The following is a 20,186-nucleotide window of genomic DNA, read 5'->3' as shown; positions in this document are numbered from 1 at the left end:
TGTTTGCTATTCTTTGGAGCTGCCTGGCATCTAATCCCTCTTGTGCTATATCAGAAATCTCCTACCTATCACGCAGACCTCAATCTACCTACCACTAAAGAATTCGAAAGGAACAGAGATTTGCTTTATCAGGTTGCCTTGGAAGCAGTTGTCAGGTGTGCAAGTCAGACACCCTCACACCAGGGACAGCAAACATCTATGTGAATGGTGGGAGGTGGCAGTAATGGCAGCCACAACTGGTCTTCAGAGTCAAGAGGAGTGGGTGTTCCAGTGGGAGTGTCCCCTCCATGTGTTTCTAAGATGTTGCCATGTGTATGTGTTCATAACTTGTGTCCACAGTCTATTGTGTTGCTGTAGAGAACTTCCAGTGAATGACAATGGCAGTTTATTTTTCCATTTTGCTGCTTAAGGAACATTTGGGTTGTTTTCAGTTTTGTTTGTTCGTTTTTTAATTACAAAAACAATACTACTCTCAACAGTCTGGAAACACGTTTCCTGGTGCACATGTTTTCTGTTGGACACTACATATCCATACTTTAGCCCAGAACATTCAATTAGAATATTTAGAGACAGGGTCATAAAATTTATGGAAATTAGATTATTCATATAAAGTATCTGGCATTATTATAATCTTTATTATTTGAACTTTAGGTTAACCAAGTGAAATCGAGTCCCCAAACCATTACTATCCTCGTAGTAGAGAGGAAGCATATATTCATTTTAGCAAAAGTACTATTCACTCCTCTTTGGAAGGATCTGAGAAGGTCTTTTCTTTTCTTCTTCCTCCTCCTCCTCCCCCCTTTCCCCCCTTTCTTTTCTCATAAATAATGCCATCCAAGCAGATGCCTCCTATGGGGTGGCATGCACTCCCTCAGAGCATTCTGAAAAAAGGGATGCTTTGGGCTCATTTGCATTTCTAATGGGAGAGGGGCAGGACGTTCCTTCAGCTGAATCCTAGTACAAGTTGGGCTTGGGAAAGTGCTTCAGGCAATAGTATTTTTTTTTTTTCAATTCTGTAATGGGAAAAACCTAAAATGTACTTAGCCAAACACTCTGAGCCCTGAGGCACTTGAAGCAAAATGTAATCCATATGTTTCTGATTCATTTCACTCACCTCAAAGGCTCTTCAGAGTGAGGTTTCGCTGCTAAGAAGTGTTCAAACTGTTCAACTTTTCTTTCTCCACAATAAGGTGGACTTATCCACTGAACCCATTTCCCAAAAGACAGTAACATTCAGCATTCAGAAGCCCAATTTCCAGAGCCCTGCCTGCTGCTGAATATATCCTGTATCTTTAAAATCTGTCCTTTTCTTTAAAAAGAAGCACCACTGCATCTTAATAAAGTGTTGGCAAAAAGGAAGAATACTAAAGAATGATTTTGTTTTAAAGACAAAGAGGCTCTTAGAGTGAAAAGGTAGTTGACTCTAAACTTTAATTTGGTTCAACTGCCTATTCATTTTATATGTTGATTCCACTTAACATTTTTCTCTAATGTGCAATCAATTTTTATTTTTGTCTTCTTTCCTTCCTTCTTACTTTGCTCCCTCCCTTCCTTCCTTCTTTGCGTCTCTGCCCTTTCCTTCCTTCCTTCTTTCCTTCCTTCCTTCCTCCCTCCCTTCCTCTATCTGGTCTTTCTTCCTTCCTCCCCTCCCCTCTCCCATTCCTTCCTTCCTTCTTTCCTTCCTTCCTTCCTCCCTCCCTCCCTCCCTCCCGTCTTTCTTCCTTCCTCCCCTCCCCTCTCCCCTTCCTTCCTTCCTTCCTTCCTTCCTTCCTTCCTTCCTTCCTTCCTTCCTCTTTCCTTCTCTTTCTTCCCTCCTTCTTGCCTTTCTTCCTATGACACCAAATTTGGCAATCCCAGGCAGAAAGTATTTTGGTCCATTGTTACAACACATTACAGATTACCTGATCTCCTGTTTTTCCCCCTTAATTGGAAAATGTAGTCTTTGTATACATAAAGAGGGAAGTATAAAGGTGTGTAAAGAACAGAGCAGATACTCAAAACATGTGGGCTGTCCAGAGAATTAACAGAAATATCAGAGGGGATAGTAAGAAAGGCCCAGGATGGGATGTGAGTTTAAACAGGAATCTGGTAAATATAGTTATAGGATTCAAACTCTGTGATTAAGATTGCTGAGTGCTAATCCCAGGGCGAAAACTGCTGGTTTTCTGGCCCATTTCACATAATCTGTTATTCATATTATATTTTGTAAAACTCTTTACATTTTCATTTCATTTAATAAAGAATAGCCAGGAGAGACTGTTGAAATGTCTACTTTTGCATCTGTATGCACAACCGGTCAGAACATTTTGATTAAACTGACTAATCATTTCACACTGTGAGTCAAGTTAGTCAAATAACTAGTTAATTCCATCAGCCAGCCTGAGTGTTTTTTTTTTTTAAAACTGAATTGAATTTCAACTGAATCCAAGCCTGTCAAGTTAACTGAACTAGTTACAGGTTAAGTAAAATAATCACTCGAGTGAGTACCGTCCTTGAGTTTTTTTGAATTGACAAAATTTATATTACTGGCCTGGATCTTCCAGTTGCTCAGGTCTAAACGTTTTCCATTCTATCTAGAGCCATTATGACATATGGTAAATGAAATGCAATTTTCCCCAGTAGCCTATAAAAAAGGGGCTAAAAATAACTTTTACTTCACCTGCAGAACTTTGCTACCCACGTTTTCCCTTCTGAAAAAAAAAAAAAACAACTAGTCAATAAAGAATGGGACAAAAAAAGCTGTGGAGAGGAAAAGGTTGAAAGAAAGCCTGCAGATAGTTTTTTAAATCAAGCCCAAATCCTGTCCTCAAGTAATCTATTTCCAGAGTCAAAAGTTTAAGGAAAGCAGCCTTGAAAGGAAAGTGTCTTCTTACTCAGGTTCCATATTCTAACTCAAAAGAGTGTGTGGAGCTTATGAATGTCTTCATGAAGTGGGAGACAAATAATGTTTAGAGACATACTGTTTTCTGCATAACATTCTCTTGTCTTATTATATCAAATATGCATACTTAGTTAGAAACCAGTTGACTACTCCAGATAAACGGGGTTATATAAAATAGTTTTGCAATATTCTTGACAAATTACTGTGTTTAGAAAAGTGTGTTTGTAGGGTGCTAGATGTTAGTTTGAGAGAATGGCACTCTTTTTCTCAGATGTGGCCAAATATAGGGCCTGACTAAATTTAAGACCACTTTGCTCATACATGACCAGTGCTTCTCCAGCCTACTCCCTTCCCAATAAATTTAATTTACAGGAACATGTTTAAATTCCGCACAGATGAATTCAAGACCTTGGTGTCCCTGTCTGGCCCTGATTCCCACCACAAAACCATATCTCAGTAGATTTTCCGTTCTTAGCATAAGCACTTCAATCAGCTTTGCATTTCTCCTCCTGACCCTTTGCTGTAGTTCATGGTCTCCACCTGGTCTCTTCCTCCTCTCCCCTTTACTCATATGCCTCTTATTCCACCTTTATGACCTTGATCGTATTCCCCTTCACCAAGACAGAAGGCTTTTCTTATCCTTCAGCCCACAAACTCTCTTTTCCCTGAAATATTTGGTGATGACATGCTACCTATTATTGTTAGACATGATCTCACAAATTTTCATCCATCTCCCTCCGATGAGACTGCAAGTTCATTGGAAGAAGAATCTATGCCATATGTTTTGGATAAATTCATGGTGACAAACTCTGGTATTTATTATCATTATCATCTTGATTAAAATCATTATTAATAATACCTTACCTGTGGATAATGACATACTATTGGTAGAACCATTTACAAAAGAGAGTTCCACTCATTCTCACAATTGCTTTTTGAAAAAGTTATGTCAAAATAATCTCCATTTCATGGAGAAGGAAGCACGAGCTTGAAAATTTGTCTACCCAACTTCATACAGTAAGTGTCAGAGCCAGGATCTGAAACGTGACTTTTTTTTTAGGTGGGGTGTAAGGTTGAGCTTCAGAGAAATGAAAATTCATTTTGACTCAGAGATAAAGTTGACAAAAAGAAGCTATTTAAAAAGTACTAAATGAAGATGTACATATCTTGCTAATAGAAAACTACTGTCATTCACTAAGCATGTGTTTTGTATTCCCCAAGTGTTTACATATATAATACCATTTTATATTCATAAAGTTCCTAAAGAATGAATATTCTTACCCCTTTTGTGTAAATGATACTCAGAAATCTTAAATAATTATCTAAAGTCCTGCAACAGAAAATATAACACCGAGTATCTAACCTCAGATAGCCTGATTCCAAAACACATGCTTTTTCCACTATACTGTGCAGCTTCTCTAAACCCTGGAGCAAGAGGAAAAACCTTAAATTGTGCACAAAATCTACTCATAGACAATACAGATACTGCTACAATGAAAAGTAGGTCCATAATATATCAGTTAAAGATTCATGATTGTATTTTTAACTGCCATGTCTTACTGATTAATTTTAAGTGACTTATATACTACCTATGCTACAGTGATGAGATGTTTGCTTTTGGCCACAATGAAGAATAAATTAGATCGATAAGTTAAAGTGTCTATTACAAATCCTAGAGCAACCACTAAAATAAAAAAATAGAAAAAGAGGTATTTAGCCAATAGTGGAAACAAAATAGATTGTTAAACAACTCAGTCCAAAAGAAGGTAGAAAAAGTAAAAAGGGACAAAGAACAAATGGGACAAATAGAAAAGGAAATAGCGACATAATATATTTATATCTAAACGTAGTAATAATTCTATTAAATACAAATGCTCTAAACATTCTAAATGAAAGACAGGGATTGCCATACTGGATAAAAGAGCTATTATATGTGGTCTACAGAAATCTACTTTAAATATAAGGATGCAGTTTAAAAATTCAAAAAATGGAAAAAAAAGACATGAGATGACTCTTTATGTTTTTCTTATTTTTTCTAGCTTCATTTCCCATTCTCTGGGCCTGCTGTGGTTTTTAGTCATGGAGGTTCATGGGATAGTACAAGGCTTACAATATTATTCAGGGGGCACCCGGGTAACTCACTTGGCTGAGCGTCTGACTTTGCCAGGTCATGATCTCGCAGTTCATGGGTTTGAGCTGTGCACCCAACTCTGTGCTGACAGCTCGGAGCCTGCAGCCTGCTTCACATTCTGTGTCTCCCTCTCTCTGCCCCTCTCCCACTCTCACTCTCTCTCTCTCAAAAATAAACAAACATTAAAATTAAAAAATATATATATATAAATATATATTTTATTCAGGCCTTCTGTCTAGTTCTTAGCCAATCTACTATTCAACAAAATTAACAAAGATAAGACTTGTCAGCTGTCCAGTGTTGAACCACATAAACAGATCATGATTTTTCTTCTAGGGAAACAAGGAAAGAAATATTTATATAGGTGTTTTTATTTAATTTAAATAAGTTGTTTTGAATAATAAAAATTATATACATTCATCACAGAAAAACTAGGATATCTTCACAAATACAACAAAGAAATTAAAGTTACCAATGTCATGCCATGCATAAAGAACCACTTTAGATATTTCAGACATTGTTCCATTACCAAAATTGAGCATATATTTTTTTATAAAAATAGAATAAAATTTATTTTTTGTTTTAAAATACATTAGGAATATGATTTCTTGTCAATACACCTTCTATAAAAATCTAGTGACCATTAGATCATATGGGATGCTGTAGTTTATTACAATAATAATTATAGCCAATGTATGTCAAACACTTATGATGTACCAGGCACTGTGCTAAAAGCTTTGCATTATTAATGAAGGGAGTTGGTCACCCTTCATCACCACATAACTACCTGAGTGACAGTATCAACTGCCATTATAAAATTCTTTTGTATTGCTAACAGACCCAGTTTTCATAATTTACAGTAAACACTAAGTCTTTCTTTGGCATCAGCTTGGCATGATGCTACTCCTACTACCTTTAAAAAAATTTTTTTTAATGTTTATTTATTTTTTTTTTTAAATTTTTTTTTTTCAACGCTTTTTATTTATTTTTGGGACAGAGAGAGACAGAGCATGAATGGGGGAGGGGCAGAGAGAGAGGGACACACAGAATCGGAAACAGGCTCCAGGCTCCGAGCCATCAGCCCAGAGCCTGACGCGGGGCTCGAACTCACGGACCGCGAGATCGTGACCTGGCTGAAGTCGGACGCTTAACCGACTGCGCCACCCAGGCGCCCCAATGTTTATTTATTTTTGAGACAGAGAGAGACAGAGTATGAACGGGGGAGAGTCCGAGAGAGAGGGAGACACAGAATCTGAAGCAGGCTCCAGGCTCTGAGCCATCAGCACAGAACCCAACGCGGGGCTTGAACTCACGGACTATGAGATCATGACCTGAGCTGATGTTGGACACTCAAACGATTGAGCCACCCAGGCGCCCCTACTCCTCCTACCTTTAAATTGTTGTACCTTTCTATTCCTGTTTAACAAGCCCACCCAGGACAACATTTCATCTGTTGAATGCATCCACAGCTGTATGGCCCTCAATTGTAACAGAAATATAATTTTAGACATTGATCTAAATTTGACAGCACTCTGATTGATGAGTGTTTCAAACACTTTCACATTGCACTCTAGGTAGTACCTCCTAATCCCATACTTTGTATCATGAAATTGCGGTTGTTGCTATTTTGAGCAACACTATAACAAACATCCTCCTGGATGTAAGTAAATTGTATCATGGCCATGGGGTGAGATGTTCTCCCTCACTCTCAAGACTTAAATGCACCCAGATACTCAGTTGGTGTTAAACTTAAGAATGAGTCTTAGTCGGTGGTGTGGTGAAGCCTGGTATGTCAGCTTGAAAGAGCTGATCGTGTTTGTGGCTTTCCAAGTCGGCATTCAGTAACAGCACACTGAAATCAGCCATGGGGCTGTACCTACACCACTGACATCAGCAAACACTATCAATCAGGGAGATCTTTTCCCTTGCAGGGCCTGTGATTAAACATTTACCAGAAGATCCTGGCCTTACTGATGAGTTAATACATGTATCTTCTATGCAGCAACCCACAGTGACTCGGTTGGCATAATTCCTAATCAATATAGTATTGTCTACCAGCCAAGCAGTCTGGCAATTAACATGGCAATGTCAAATATATAGTGTGGCCCAAGGTGACACAGTCTGTAAGTGGTAGAGACCAGATTCTAACCCTAGGTAGTCTCTATCTCCAAGGTCCATGTTCCTCTGCTCTAATTTTCTGCTTCTGAAGAGGGCAGGCTCAAAAGACACGCTGCCTGGCTTTTATCACTTGACCAGCTCCATGACTGTGGACAAGTTACTTATCTTCTCCAACCCTGACTTTCCTCATCTGCTAAAAAGGAATAAGAATAGTCTCTATTTTGTTTTGGCTTGTGAGGATTAAATGAAGTAGTGAACGCAGAGAACTCCAGACAGTGCCCATTGTCTGGCACGTAAGTGCTCAATAAACATTATGAACTATTAATATACTTTTTAAAAGCACATAAATGTGATAAACCAGCATCCTTTATCTTTATCCCAGAGGGTTCTTTTAAGGTCAATATCTGACAGTTTTGTTTTTTTTTTTAAATCTTAAATTGAGCACAGTTTTTTGTTTGTTTGTGTGTATATATATAGCTGATATATATTTCAGTATAAAAGTTACGGTTTTATTACAGAACTATTTACTACTTCATTTAGTTCATCAGGTCCCCTTAAAAGCACTACATGAATTATGAATTTATAGGAGCTTCAGATATCTAGAGAAATAATTTTGTTTGGAAAAATTACAGTATTATGACCTGAATACCTTTATTTTGGTTAATCATTAGAAATCTGGTTGTTGCCACCTTGGACAAACAGTTCATTTTGTTTTGTTTTTTGTTTTTTAATTTCTCTTTATGAGGGAGCATGTGCTTTGGGCATAATGTTATCATTTGAAGGAACATATCTTGATTTATGGAAATATTACCTTTCAGCGAGACTTTACTTCTACCAGATTTGTGTAAAATGAGTTTAATAGTCTTTGCTCGGTTTCTCTGTCAATTAATGTTGTGGAAGAAATCTTAGGGTCATGATTATCTATAAAACAAAGATGGCAACAAAAGGTATGGAAGAAGGCCTGGCATACAGTAATCCTTCCAAACATACTTATTGAATGAATAATGAGTCAATGTGAAGTGAACATACATACAGAGATATAACAACCACTAAGAACCATATAAACCTAATATAAAATACAAGTGGTAATATAGAGTACCACTGCATTTCTTTTTTTTCATGGGGAAAATATTTTTTTTTATTTAAAAAAAAATTTTTTTTCAACGTTTTTCGTGGGGAAAATATTTTGACTGATCGAATTTCATACAGTGCCTAGTCTTGTTCTCACAGTTATTGGGCATCCTGGACACTTTTAAGATGAAGGGGATACTGACCCAATAGGTCTTTTGTGAGAAGAAAGAATTACTTCATGACTATTAATGGTACCTTTCTCTGCAGTCAAACTTGATGGCAAAGAGCTAGTACTTCTAGCCATGAACATCTACTCAGCTGAGGCCCCAGGCTCTAATGAGTAAGTGTGAAAACAAATCCAACACTTGGAATTTCTTCATTATTATTATTTTTTGTTATTTTCTAGAAATTGTATTCCAGTGGCATTTTCCAGTGTTCTGTGAAGTTGTGACAATGGAAGACAATTTCTCCCAGTGCAAATACAACCTGCCTTTCAGCTCTGTCCCAGGTTGAAAATGTCAGTCACCTACAGGTCCTGACCAGACTGCTAAAGGCCAGGGCCTGACCGAAAAGAGACTTTCTCTCTCCCTAAGTTCCCTCTGAGACATTTCAGTCCAGCTTTCTATATGGATCAAGCAATGACAAATGAACAGTATGAAGTCGCAAGCTGAAGTCCCACAGAGTGTAATAAGCACAAAGTCTGACCTGGCCCAGCCTGAAAGAGACATCCAAGAGCTCACAGACACTAGGGCTGCCCTGCTTTTCTCATTCTCCTGTTCCCTGTTCATAGCGGGCTAGATGAACTGATAAGGAAAAGAAGCTGGAAGGTTTCTCCATCTGGTTCAGGCAAGAAATAAGGGGAAATACATTATAAGTCAAAAAAACATAGATTCTTGCCCTGCCTCTGAATCACTGGTTAAATGAAGTGGCTGTTTATTTCATCTGTCTGGACCTCGGAATCCTAGGTTCTTCAAAAAGATAGTGAACCACATGGTCTCTAATCAGGTGTGCTTTGTACAGTGATATCGTGACATTAAAACGATCTCTACAACTGGGGTGCCTGGGTGGCTGAGTCGGTTGAGCGTCCGACTTCAGCTCAGGTCATAATCTCGCGGTTTGTGGGTTTGAGCCCCACGTCGGGCTCTGTGCTGACAGCTCAGAGCCTGGAGCCTGCTTCGGATTCTGGGTCTCCTGCTCTCTCTGCCCCTCCCCCACTCATGCTCTGATTCTGTCTCTCAAAAATAAATAAATGTAAAACAAAATTAAAAAATACCCAATCTCTACAACTCAGTGTTTACTGCGTGCTGGGGATTGTGCTACTTCTTCATATACATTGTTTCTTTTTATTTGCACAGTAGCCTGTCCTACTGATATCATCCCTATCTGGTAGATGAGAAAAGTGAGGCTCAGAAGAGGTTAGGTAACTTGTCAAGTTCATAAATATTTGGCAGTTAGCATTCAACCCCAGGCCAGCCTGTTCCAAATTCCACGTCCTCACCCACTGCCCTGCGTTGTAGCTGACACACCTCTGATGTTTTCTACAGCACTTGACAGTATCTTCAGATACAGTCAGACCAAAGTCTCAGGAGATCCCCTGGCCACTCCTCTAAGTGTCTCTTTTACAATTTTCTGTCCTCTCATTCACTGGCATTAAAAATCCAGTTCTGTATCGTGTGTGATGGCAAACGTCCATGCAACGCAGAGAAACCTTATCTGGTCATTTCATTTGTGCAAGCAAGGCTGTACGGAGTCCGGACGTCTGTGACTCATCCGTTAGCTCTGGAATCTCTTTCAAAATTTACTGATCTCCTGACAGCAATGGGCAATAGCTTCACAGGAAATGGAAGGCTCTGAACCTTCGCCAAAATCTCAAACCCAGAGGAGGCCCAAGTGCATGTGTTGGGCTTGGGTAATAACTTTGTTCTTCTGGCTCCTGCAAAGTCAAAAAGGCCTCTCCTTCCATTCCTCTAGGCCTAATGAATGACAAATTAAAGTGAGCCAAACATGCACCTTGCAAGGAGGGGCTTCCAGAGACTGATTTCTGATCTAATAGCCTTAGGATTTTCTCTGACATAGTTAAGCTTGAGACAGTCCATTTACGGGAAAAGCAGTTAAAGGAAATTCGATAAAAATCTTCCATTACTGCTAAGGCAGAGGGTTTTAGGAGGCTGAGTGGTGAAGTAGGGACAATGTGTGCTTTGCTTTCTATGGGACTCAGGCATGAATCCCAATTCTTCCACTTAGTGATGGTGTCATCTTAGACAAGTTATTCAGCTTCTCTGGGCCCTAATTTCTCCATCTACAAAAATGGGATAATAATTATTTACCACATAGGTTTGTTATATTGAATGCATTAATAGTGTAAGAACTCAATAACTTTTCATCCCCAAACATCACAAAATTATGGAATTATTAGAGTTAAAAGAAACATATGATATTGGGTTCAGGTACCTGATTTTACACATTAGAAAGGTTAATCCCAGGAAATTAAAATCCAAAATCATGTAATTAGTTAATGGCTTCTAGTTCATTCTATCTGTGACCTCCTTGACATTTTACAATCTTGCACGTAAAGATAGACTTATTTGCCAATCAACACCATTTATGTAGTAAACTTTACACGCTCAGTACTGTGTTGAGAACTGGAGAGGATTAAAAAAAGTCTTAGGCATTATTGACAATAGGCATTAAGACGCTGCTGTGTGCAGTGCTCTGTGCTTTCACTTCTGGAGATGATAAATTAAGTGTAAGACATGGTACATGCAACCAAGGAAGTTACCATTTAACTGAGAAAACAACATTAATTCACAGGGAACCAATAGAAAACCATGCAACTTGGCTCGTGCAAATGCAAATGCCATGTGAAAACAGGAGAAAATAAGTAAGCCCTGGAGGAGTCAGAAGAGGCTGACTAGAGTTACTCAGCCTTGAAGGGTTCTACTGCTATGAAGAGACTGGCGTAGGAGGGAAGTAGCTGCAGGCTACTTTCCAGATGGGAGTCCCTTCACCCGAAGCTTTGATCGCCTCATCTGAAGATGGAGATGAATTAGCTCCCATGCTGCAAGTTGCTGCGCAGATTACACAAGATTATGTGCTTAGCACGGTTCCTGCCACATAGCGAGCACTTACTAAATACTCATCCATACACTTTCACACTCACAAAATGCTGTCAGGTAGTTGCCACTGTTCTCCCACTTCATTGTGAAGAACCTGAGTTAAGTGCAATGAAGTACGGGCAAGTGGCTGCATTTGGGCCATTGGTGTTTGAGCAAAAGTGACCTGGGTAACTTCTGGAATAAACCGGTAAAGAAATAAATGTACATTCTCCCCGAGTCTCTTTCCCCATGTGATGGCTTAATGAAGAGTGGTCTAAAGCTAAAAGGAGGGTAGAGCCACAGAATGGAAGGAACCTGGATACCTGAACAGCCACATGGAAGGGTGCTGCATCAGAATTATCCCTTACTGGAGTCGGAAATAAACTTCCACAGTACAATCACCAAGATTCCAGGATTTACTTGTTATAATGCCCAGTACTACATAACTAGTATGTTTAGTAAGGGCTTTTGAAAAAGGTTGAATTAGAACACATGACAGCAATAGCATATAAATTGGGAAGTGGGTAGAAAGTTTAACTCTTCTAAGTTTCTTGTCTTGAAGGAAGATGAAGGTATTAATTTTAGCTTCTGAGAGATTACATAGATATACTGTAACATCCCAGGTACCCACCAAAGACAGAAACATAGAACATAAATTCCAAAATAGTAGTGGAGAAAACTTGAATAAGATAAAAAATAACTAACGGGAGAGAAGGTCATAAGGAAGTCAAATATAACATACAAAATGATGGTCAATATAAATAAACTGGCAATTTCTTTAAGTCCAAGTGGATAAGTGTTCCTAATAAAAGGTGGGGCACCTGGGTAGCTCAGTTGATTAAGCGTCCGACTTTGGCTCAGGTCATGATCTCGCGGTTTGTGAGTTCAAGCCCCGTGTTGGGCTCTGTGCTGAAAGTTCAGAGCCTGGAGCCTGCTTCGAATTCTGTGTCTCCCTCTCTCTCTGCCCCTCCCCTGCTCACGCTCTGTCTCCATCTCTCTCTCAAAAAATGAATAAAAATTAAAAAATAAATAAATAAATAAAAGATAAAAATACCAGAATGGCTTTTATAAAGCTAACAACATATAACTACATCTACAACATATAACGAACAAATGGTTAAAAGGATGGAAAATGATATACCAAGCAAAGACAGCTTTGGTGTAACTGAAAGGCAGCTCGTGTAACCATATTAACATCAGACCAAATGAACCTAAAGTACAAAGAAAAAAAATGCTAAAGATAAAGAGGGAATTTTCATAATGATAAAGCATCCATTAACCAGGAAGATGTAACAATGGGACATCTGCGTGTGCCTATGTGAAGCAAAAGTTGACAGAACTACCAGGAGAAAGGGAAAAGTCTACCAACTTTGTAAAAGTAACTGATGGCAAAAGCAACAACAAAATTATCAGTAAAGATAGAGAAGATTTGAATGACATGATTGGCAGACTCGCTCTAATTGACAAATAGAGAACACAACACCCAACAACTGCATAAAGTACATTTCTTAAAGATAGGTAGAATATTAACAGCTCACTCTATTTTGAGCCACAAAGCAATTCTTAACTGATTTCAACATACTGAAATAAAGGAGATATAGTAGAGGGAAAGAAATAAGAAGAACAGAAGTAAAACTGAGAAAGAACAAAGAGGATATCAACAAAGAGAAAAGTTAAATTTTTAAAAAGACGATGGTTTAAAAAACTTTAAAACTGGTAAAATTGATCAATATTTTAACAATAGAGAGAGAAGACACAAATAACCATTAACTGGAACGAAATGAGAACATAATCACTGTATACATTAAGTAGATAAGAGATCTTATTAATAATTTTGATAAAATAGGCAAATTTCTAGAAAAAGTTAACATTAAAACTGACTCAAGAATAAGCATAAGATCTGACTATTTCCAGTGCCATAAGCAGGGGGAAAGCAGTAGTAAAAAATTTTCCCAAAAAGAAAATTTTAGGTCTACTTTCTTCACTGGCAAGTTCTAAAAATATTCAAGGAAAAAATAAGTATCAGTTTTATATGGTCTCTTCCAAAGAACAGAAAAAGAGGGAGAGATGCCCTCGTTTTATTATGAAAGACTACTATAACCATGTTATCCAGCTTGACAAAGACAATTCAAGAAAAGAAAATGGCAAGGAATCTCATTCATAAACATTAATGCAGGGGGGCCTGGGTGGCTCAGTCGGTTAAGTATCTGACTTCTGCTTAGGTCATGATGTCACAGTTCCTGAGTTTGAGTCCCACATCCAGGCCTGTGCTGACAGCTCAGAGCCTGGAGCTTGTTTTGGATTCGGTCTCTCTCTCTCTCTCTGCCACTCCCCTGCTCATGATCTGTCTCTCTCAAAAATAAATAAACATTAAAAAATTAATAATAAAAAATAGACATTGATGCAAAGGTCCTAAACAAAATTAACCAACCAGATATAGAAATTTATAAAAACAAGAATACATCATGACCAATAGGATTTATTCCAGAAATTCAAGACTGATTTACATTAAGAAAACAAATTAAATTAATGTAATCACCATATTAACAGATTAAAGTGAGCAAATGTTCATCTCAATAGAGGAGGTTGAATTGCATTTAATACAACTTCAAATTTATTCATGATTAAAAATGTTATTAGCAGATTAGATGCATTGATGAGCTTATGAGACAGAAATGCAGTGTATCACAATGCCAGGTCAGCTGGTAGTTGGCTCCAGGTTCGTCTGGACTGTTTCGAATTTTAGTTTAGGTTCAAGTCTGTCCATATTTGGGATTGATAGGCTATCAGGGATGTGTTTTTCTTGAGGTCATGGCAGAAGCAACAAAAGAGTGAGTGGAAACATAGGTTATCTCAAGGCCTAGGCATGGAACTGGCACACACATTTTTATCACCATTCTACTGTTCACAGTCATAGCCAAGACCAGTTATCACTGGGGGTGGGGAAATAAATACCACTTCAAGTGGGAAGAACTGAAATGTCACATGACAAAAGCATGAACCCAGGAAAAGGAGAAAAATGAGGAATAATGATGCTACTTATCACATTAGAAAAAGAAGGGGGTTTGCTTCACTGATAAAGGATGTGCAAAAAAAAAAAAGAGAAATCTACAGAACATTATATAAGTAACACTTAAACATTTTCCCTTTCAGATGGGGGGAAAATCAAGATGCCTTCTTTACCACTTTCATTTGACATTTTTACTGGACACCAGAGATTTTAGCTAACGGAGTAAGAGAAGAAAAAGAAACAACAGCACAGTTGTTGGTGAAGAAGAAATAAAACTATTTTTTTGTTGTTGCAGATTATGTGATTCTATATTTGGAAAATCCAAAATAAAATCCACAGATAATTCATTTGAATCATAAGAGAGAATATATAGTAAGTTTGCCAGATTAAAAAAAAATCAACATACCAAAATCATATACTAGCAACAAATAGATTTTTAAGAGACAAAATTAATGCCTCAACAACTTAGGAATGCATATCATGAAAAATGTTCAAGACCCTTCAGAGAAGAATATAAACTTTATTGAATGATATTAAAGAATATCTGAATAAATAAAGAAGCATATGGTCCTCATAGATTAGAACACTTAACATACCAAGTATATTAATTCTCTTCCAAGTTGATCTATATATTCCATGCATCCCAAATGAAATCCAGACATGATTTGGGGTAGAACTTGAAAGAGATACCACAATTTAGGGGCGCCTGGGTGGCTCAGTCGGTTAAGCGTCCGACTTCAGCTCGGGTCACGATCTCGCGGTCCCTGAGTTCGAGCCACGCGTCGGGCTCTGGGCTGATGGCTCAGAGCCTGGAGCCTGTTTCCGATTCTGTGTCTCCCTCTCTTTCTGCCCCTCCCCCGTTGATGCTCTGTCTCTCTCTGTCCCAAAAATAAATAAACGTTAAAAAAAATTAAAAAAAAAAAGAGATACCACAATTTACATGACTGGCAACTGTCTGGTCTAGCTGTATAAAGAGAGAGAACCCTGGAAAGTCATATCAGTAGGTGATTTTCCCAACTAATGCTCAGACAGAAAAGCAAGGTAAATGGTGCCATTGAATAACTCTATAAATCCATACGGTAAGAGGGCAGTAATCTCTTTATGGCTGAGGTGAGAAAAAGGGGGCAGGAGGTTGAGAATAAATTTCTAGAAACTTTTGACAACAAACTGGCCTAAATGTCATGAGTCATCTCAGCTGGAGTCTGAACTAAGATTTAAGAAAGAGGCAATTTATTCAAGTCTCAGGTTATATTCAGGGCTAGCATTTATGCAAAAGGTTGAGGCATTTGAATTTTAAAAATGTTTTTTTATAAAATGTACTTCAATGAACACTGAATAAGGAACATTGTAGTGGTAGCCCTATATATCTTCTTGTTTAAATTTGGCTGTTTTAATGACAAGATGTATCAGAACCCATGAGAATAAAACCCTGGCCATCAGTACTCTTTAAAGTTTCCCTGGTGAAGGGCAGCTGGGTGGTTCAGTCGGTTAAGCATCTGACTCTTGACTTTGGCTCAGGTCACGATCTCACGGTTCTTGGGTTGTGCTAAGGGTGAGAAGCCTGCTTGGGATTCTCTCCCTCTCTCTCCGCCCATCCCCTGCTTGCGCTCTGTGTCTCTCAAAATTAATATATAAACATTAAAGAAAATAAAGTTTCCTGGGTGATTCTAAAATGCAGTCAATGTGGAGATCCTCCAGTGGAAGTAAAACCAAGCCTTGATATCAGCGTTACTGGAGACATCAAGGTTTAAAGTCCTTTCTAGACCAATTAAACCAGAATTTCTGGGCATGAAGCTTAAGCATGGAGACTTCTTCAAACTTTCCAGATGATTCTGATATGGTGATAGGGATGAGAACCGCTGGTTTCAAGTCTTATGTTGATATGAACCACCCTCAGCATTGCCAATACCTACCGGTAATTTTCTATAATGGTGGGTTTAATTCTTAAGCATTTGAATAGCTGAGTTGTTATCTGGCTAAGCTCAACTAAGAAATAACTTACTCAAAATTTATTGAATATCTGTTGAAAACAAAAGATATAGTACTCCTGAGGTGAGGAAAAAAAAAATCCCTAACAAATATATGTACCAGTTTCTGGTCAATTGTGGGTGGTCCTCATACCACCAAGTTCTGTATAAAGGACTCTAACATCATGAAGAGAAATTTATTAAGATACGATGCATGTATATATCTTTTCTCCAAACCTTCAAATACAGCCCAGTCATATGAACCATATAGCACCTCTCCCATTCTCACAGCTTAGGAAAGGAGGAGAGGATAAGGTGGTGATAATAGAAGGCAACATCACACCAAATATTATAATAGTCCTGCCAGCCCTGTCGTACCTGTGAAGTGTAGTTCACACTCACAAGAGCAGTGTAGCAAGTTACGCTCCTCTGGCACCTCCTTGGCAGGCATGTAACTTCTAAATGACTTAGCAAAATCTGGAGCTTAGAAGGCCAGGGCATTCACTTGCACTTGAAAACACTGATAGGAATCATCCGAGGACCCTGCAGATATCACGGTTCCATGTGGTCTCTCCCCATGTGCCCCCTCTCCACACATCAGTCCACAGGGCAAGTCCAACCCCCAACAACACACATACAAAGGACCCTCAGTTAACAAACTCTGTATTCTAAAATGCCTCCTTGTGCTCTAGTTTATAAAATTATTTTGCAGATTATTATCTCTGGCATGATAGATACAGTCATTCCCTGTTTTGATTTTTGTGTCTGAAGATGAAGATATCCAGAAAGATGAGGAGGTGGCTCAGGGTCACATCACTAGTGGGGACACAGCTGGGACTTAAATGCAAGTCTTTCCCACTAGAATCCGTGCTTTCCCCTCTACTCTAATTGGAGTACTTGACATCAGTATGGTGCCTTACAATGTGGAAGGCCAATAATTCCCAATAATCTTTTTCCTTTCTTGAACATAACACACCCATTTTATTCATATATAGTTTATTGCTCTCCTTCCCTTCAAAGGATTTGAGTAGAACATAACTTTATAAACCTTAGGACCTAACAAAATAGTTAGGGTTGGCCACACATTTGGTCCCCCAAGATAATTCCTGTGAATAAAATGGTTTCAAGGTCAGAACATGGCATTGGGCAGCATATGACCTGGGACTTCATAGGCCATAGAGATAATGATCAATAATCAAACATATGAAAAAGGGCTGTATAGCCTCTGATCTGAAAGAAAAGTCAAAACCCTAAATCTCAAGTCTAGATCAAGTTTCCACAGTGGTCTTCATCCTCACTTAGATAGATTTCCTTTTTTAAAAAATTAATTAATTTATTTTTATATTTAATCAGTTAATATACCAAGCAATACTGGTTTCAGAAGTAGGATTCAGTGAGTCATCACTTACATACAACACCTAGTGCTCATCACAAGTGCCCTCCTCTATCACTCCCCTCCATCAACCCTCATTTTTGTCTCTATTGTAAAGACTCTCTTATGGTTTGTTTCTATCTTTTTTTTCCTCTTCCCAAATGTTCATCTGTTTTGTTTTTTAAATTTCACATATGAGTGGTATCATATGGTATTTGTCTTTCTCTGACTGACTTATTTCACTTAGCATAATATACTGTAGCTCCATCCACATCATTGCAAATGGCAAGGTTTCATTCTTTTTGATGGCTGAGTAATATTCCATTGTGTGTGTGTGTGTGTGTGTGTGTGTGTGTGTGTGTGTGTGTGTGTGTGTATACACACAAAACCTTTTTTACCTATTTTTCAGTTGATGGACATTTGGGCTCTTTCCATAGTTTGGCTATTGTTGATAATGCTACTATAAACATTGGGGTGCATGTACTCCTTTTAATCTGTATTTTTATATCCTTTGGGTAAATACCTATACTGCAATTGCTGGAACATAGGATAGTTCTATTTTTAGTTTGTTGAGGAACCTCCATCAATCAGAATTATAATGGAAGGTTGCCCACTATGATGTGATTTTTACTAGAGACCCAGGAACAATTATATCCTTTCCCGATAATCATTCTTCCCCATTTTCTACCAACCCTACCCTGAGAGTGTTTTAAACATAAGGTACAAGAACGGAAAGGGAATGAAAGTGCCAGGTTACCAGCAGCTGTGCAAGATCCCATTCCCAAATGAAAATGCTGATAAAAAACCTGGACGTAAGGGAAAAGAACCTAACATTCATGATGGTCTAGATCATCTAACAATACACACAAGGCATTGTGGGCTTTCTGCTTTGCTTTTATTTTTATGAATTCCAAGCAAACTCACTGACTAACCTTTATTGTTACTGATAATATGCTGGTTCTCAGAGGGCACTTTGCAAATATTAGGTACTGAAATTTAAGTTAAGGTAGTGGACCTGGAATTCAAACCCTGCTTCGTCTAACTTAAAGACCCTGGTTTCATTCAGAGGATCAGGTTCTGTCTTCCTTTAAGCTGGAACTATTGTTACCCAAGTTCAAATCGACTTTGGCCACAAATGACGGAGGCACAGCCTCCAATGAAGTTGTGCTAGATGTTAGCACCCTCAAAGGCCCTCACCTGTATTGAAGAGTTTGTCCAGGCCCCTCCCTCTCACTCTTCAGGAGATAAGCACTTAAATTCTTAATATTTAAATTCTTTACCTGGTCATGACAGGCTTCCCACTGGTCCTGCTGAGACCAGATCTTGGCTGGGCAGGATAGAACTGCTTCAACCCCCACCCCTCATACTGGGGAGAGAATTCTACTCCCTGTTTCTCCTTTTGCACAGGCATGGACACTGGTCTCTCCCTAGCCCCTCAACACACCGGAGAGACCAACAGCAGCTTCAAGTGAGAATTGAAGAAAAGATAAGAAAAATAGATACACTGAACAAAGAACAGTATCACAACTATTGAGACTCATCATGGGATCTATTGGTTGCCTCCCCAGGCCAGGAGAGCATCACCCCCCAATGTAGAAACTGCCCTAAGCTTGGGGGCTGAGCCAACCCCTATTCTAGGCAACAGGGACATTAGTTGTCTTCTCTCCAAGTCAGCCTAAGTTTTGTCTGTCAAGTTCTCATTTCTACCCTGGGACTGTCCTTCCAGGATGAGACATAGAGAAAAAGTCCACACTTTTTGGGAAAAAGCTCACTATTCCCCGACTCCTAGGTGTGACCTTTCCCTTACACCCTGGCCACTAACTCAGTCCTAAGTCTGACATCATGGCATTACCCAAGCCCAAGTTTTGTGTTAGCATCATCATCTTTTTATACAAGCACCACCATATTAGCCCCTAAAAGAAGCAGTGTCTTAGTGGACAGTGGGCTATGAGACTCCTCACTGAAGCTTAACTACCAAACCATGTAATAAACATTAAAATTGCACTTAGTAAATACCTACTGTTCCAGGTTTGGTAGTGATAGGAAGATGATTCTTCAGAGGGAGGGAAAGAGGGGCAAAGGAAGGAAAGAAAAAATGAAATAAAGAAGGAAGGGAAAGAAGGAGGGAAGGAGGAGAGGAAGGAGAAAAGAAAGGAAGGAAATGAATAGTAAAAGAGATTAACATTGTAGATCAGAATGTGGGACATGCCCATGGACGAGGCTGATTATCAAGGTCTTGTGAAGGAACTGGGTCTCTCTGTGCAAACCATTGAGATGGAAAATACATGTGGGAGGTCCATAAGGACAGAGGGCTTCCTACCCCACATTCCAGTGAGGCTACCCATTCTTGTTTCTGTCTAAGACTACCTGACAGCACCAGCTGCAGTCACCAGCCACGATCACCACCCAGCTGCCTGCCCCAGGGTCTCCATGGTCCACCCATGTGCAACTCCAAGAAAACTGAGGCAAAGCCATCTAAACTGACCCAATTCTCCATGTCCACTAAGGGCCCACCCTTAAGAAAAGGAGGCAGATGTTAAA

This window comes from Neofelis nebulosa, chromosome 7 (genome assembly GCF_028018385.1).
Source record: "Neofelis nebulosa isolate mNeoNeb1 chromosome 7, mNeoNeb1.pri, whole genome shotgun sequence".
NCBI lineage: Eukaryota > Metazoa > Chordata > Mammalia > Carnivora > Felidae > Neofelis > Neofelis nebulosa.
The sequence above is the reverse complement of the archived record's forward strand: the minus strand, read 5'-3'. Positions refer to the sequence as shown.